General features: G+C 55.7%; 1 non-coding gene across 1 annotated transcript; it reads right to left on the reverse strand.

Annotated features, from left to right (window-relative positions):
• Positions 1–3,654: 3,654 nt before the first annotated feature.
• Trnal-caa (transfer RNA leucine (anticodon CAA)) lies at positions 3,655–3,729 on the reverse strand. The gene has a single exon. It is a non-coding gene; the product is annotated as a tRNA-Leu (tRNA).
• Positions 3,730–3,938: the final 209 nt, after the last annotated feature.

The raw sequence follows: 3,938 nt of genomic DNA on the forward strand, positions 1-3,938 counted from the left end.
ACGGACCTGTTGACACGGACGGGGGCGGACCGACAGCCGTTGATCATAATCCTCGTGACAGCCCCATGGATCAATTGAAGCACAACAGACGTCGTCAGACGCGGGACACCGATGTGTTCCGTAACAGCACGCAGGAAACCATGGTTAACGCGGTCGAAAGCATGGTCGAAGTCCAGCGCAACAAGAGCGCCTTGGAGGCGGCAAGTTTGCATGAGCGCCACCACGTCTCTATAGGTGCTTAAAGTCGTAAACACATTAGTGTCGCCCCCGAGGCAGGTTTGATCAGTGTGAATGGCCGCCATTACCGTAGGTTTGAGCCTCTCACGGAGCATGCGTGTCAACAGCTTATAGTCAGTGTTTAGCATTGTCAACGGGCGAAAATCAAGAGGGCGACGGCCTCCGCCGGGTTTGGGCACAGGGATCAAGAGACCCTCAGTAAAGTCAGATGGTACCTGAAAATCGGCGTCCAGGAGTTCACTGTACATCCTGACCCACATTGGGCCCATGAGATCAAAGAACCGCTTGTAAAATTCAAGAGGGAGGCCGTCAGGGCCAGGCGTTTTGTTGGGAGAGCCACGCAACAGAGCCTCGCGCAGTTCTTCCAAAGTCACCGCCGACAAGAGCGTAGCATCATCTTGTAGGTTCCGAGAGACTGGTAGGTCAGATAGGACTTCCCTGACCCCTACATTCATGTGGGACTCCCTCTCGTAAAGAAGTTTATATGACTGTGTGAACGCTCGGACGATATCCATTTGTGCGTCAACGCGTCGCCCATCCTCCGTCTCAACCTCGGTAATGAGCTGCCTCTTGCGTCTTCGGCGTTCTTGAATGATATGGTGGAGGGAAGGTCGTTCACCACGAACATCATCAGTCGTCCTCGCTCGCACCCGCACACCCGCAAGACGTACGGCGTTGATATGAAGCAATTGTGCCTTGACGCGTTGTACTGCTGATTGTCGCTCTGGCGACGGCGGTTGTACAGCCAGTTCGCGGAGCGCAGTATAGTAAAAATCAGTAGTCGCAGTATACCAGCGCGCTCGGTCGCGTCCATAGCTGACTAATGTTCGGCACAGTGCGGGTTTTGCACACCGTAACCACCACTGAAGTACAGAACGGTAGGCGGGTAAACGCCGGTGGCAATTGCTCCATGTGGACTCGACTGCGCGTCTGCAATTTATCTCATCAAGAAGGGCCACATTGAGGCGCCACGGACCCCTACTTCGGCGGACGCGCTGGCGGGGAAGGGTGAGAGTACACACATATGCGAGGTGATCCGTGAACGCTGCCGGCCACATCTCAGCGTCGACAACGGTCGATCGTAGGCCGCGGGTGACGTAGACTCGATCCAAACGGCTCGCGGAGTGACTAGTAAAGTAGGTGTGTGCTCGACGGTCGCCGTGTTGGATGATCCAGGTGTCCAACAAGGCCAAGTCCTGTACAAGTGCCTGGAGTGCCGGGCAGGTGGTATAGTGTGGCTCCTGGTCGGATGGGCGGAGCACACAATTAAAATCGCCGCCTACTACCAAGTGGTCAGTATTGCCCTGGAAGAGCGGGGCTATATCTTCGGCAAAAAAGGTGCGCCGTTCTCTCCTTTTGCCGGTGCCTGAAGGAGCATATAAGTTCACCAGACGTACTGTACCAATCGTGAGTGCGACCCCCCGGGCCGATGGTAAATAGGAGACATCAGTGGCCATTATCCCTTCCCGCAGTAGAAGCGCCGTACCTCCGCCGCCCACATCTGCAGGCATAGTGTAGGCGTCATATCCGTAGGCATCGAGACAGAGTCCTGATCGGACTTCTTGAAGGAAAACAACGTCCAGATCCGCAGCGCGTAACGTATCCTTCAGCATACGGGTCTTGACATCAGATGTAATGCCATTGACGTTGATCGTGGCGAGGCGGTATGCCTGGTCCATCAAGTCTCGGGAGGTGACCATGGTATGACAGGAGGGCAGTAGTCGTGACGTGGAGCGCCGGTCTTGCGAGGTGCTAGGCAGCGACGAGAGGTGCTCATGCTGCCCTAGGCGTCTGTCGCCGGCTGCGTAGACGCTGCCATCGGCATCGGTGCATCGTCTTGATCCTGAAACGCATCCTGCAACTCCATCTCCTGCGCCCAGTCGCCCAGGGACGTTGACACCACTGGATCTCGAGAGGCAGACGGAGGCAAGGGTGCATCCCCGGTGTCGGAGCTGCGGTGATCTCCCGCATCCCCATGTGGTCCAGACCCAGCGGTAGTGGGAGAAGACGTCGAACCGTGTGAGACGGTAGGGTCGCCTGTGTCGGCGCGGTGGAGCGGTTGAGGCACCTCGTCATCCAGCGGTGTCGCCTCGGGCTGTTCTACGTCGTCGGTTGTCTTGCGCCGCTTCTTATGACGCTTGGGTGATTTCTGCTTACGCTGCCGCGCCTCTGTTTCCGACGTAGGGCAAGGGGAGGACGCTGCATCCTGTGCTTCAACTTCCATCGCACCGTCGGCGAGCCGTTGTGACGGTGCGCCGGGGTCCGACGAAAGGACATCGGTAGCATCAGCACTGAAAGACGCTTGGGGCTGCGTGGAAGCTACTGCAGGGTCCTCCAAAGCTCGCACCAATACAGTGGGGTCGTCATATACAGCTGGCGTCTCCCGTCTCGCCGCCGCAACATACGTAATCGGCAGAGAGGTCGGTGTCGACGGACGAATCTGGTCGGTCGAGGGTGTCTGCACGAGACGGCGTTGCAGGCATTCGGTACGCATGTGTCCCGTCTGGCCACAACCGGAGCAGGTTCTCGGCTGACCGTCGTAAATAATTATTGCCCTGCAACCAGCGATCGTGAGATACGAAGGAATATGGCGATGCAGGTCAATACGGACTTGTCGCACCCCGTTAAGGACAGGGTAGGTGTCGAAGGTCTTCCATTTTTCGGCCGTGTGGCCGAGAACTGTTCCATAGGGTCGAAGAGCAAGGGTGACCAAATCCGCTGGAACTTCAAAAGGGAGCTCAAACACGCGCACATTTTGGATTCCCAATCCAGCACGTTCAAGCGTCACCACACCCACGTTTCCGTCTGAGTGGCAGAACCGATAACCTGCCGTCGAGCGTCTGAGAAGTTTGTCACACGCTTCGTCGTCAGTGAACTTAAGATATACGACGCTGGAGACAATAGATAAGTGGATACCGATCAGCTCGTTAGGATCAACATGTACCACATCGCGTAAAAAACGCTCTACTTCGTGGGCCTTGGGTCTAGAGTACGTAGTGTCGAACTGCAGCTTGATCGTGGCTTTCCGATACGAAAGAGCCATCGTGTGTCAGGAACGTGACGGCAATACGTAACACTAGCGCGCCGGCGCGGTAAACAACAACACACCCGGAAACGCGACACGGAGCGGCCGGGACGTACCGCACCGCTCCACAGCCAAAGGCCGACTGTACCAACTGAGCTACCGAAGCACGACTCACGTCCGGTTCTCACAGCTTTACTTCTGCCAGTATCCGTCTCCTACCTTCCAAACTTTACAGAAGCTCTTCTGCGAACCTTGCAGAACTAACACTCCTGAAAGAAAGGATACTGTGGAGACATGGCTTAGCCACAGCCTGGGGGATGTTTCCAGAATGAGATTTTCACTCTGCAGCGGAGTGTGCGCTGATATGAAACTTCCTGGCAGATTAAAACTGTGTGCCCGACCGAGACTCGAACTCGGGACCTTTGCCTTTTGCGGGCAAGTGCTCTACCAACTGAGCTACCGAAGCACGACTCACGTCCAGTACTCACAGCTTTACTTCTGCCAGTATCCGTCTCCTACCTTCCAAACTTTACAGAAGCTCTTCTGCGAACCTTGCAGAACTAACACTCCTGAAAGAAAGGATACTGCGGAGACATGGCTTAGCCACAGCCTTGGGGATGTTTCCAGAATGAGATTTTCACTCTGCAGTGGAGTGTGCGCTGATATGAAACTTCCT

This window comes from Schistocerca gregaria, chromosome 7 (genome assembly GCF_023897955.1).
Source record: "Schistocerca gregaria isolate iqSchGreg1 chromosome 7, iqSchGreg1.2, whole genome shotgun sequence".
NCBI lineage: Eukaryota > Metazoa > Arthropoda > Insecta > Orthoptera > Acrididae > Schistocerca > Schistocerca gregaria.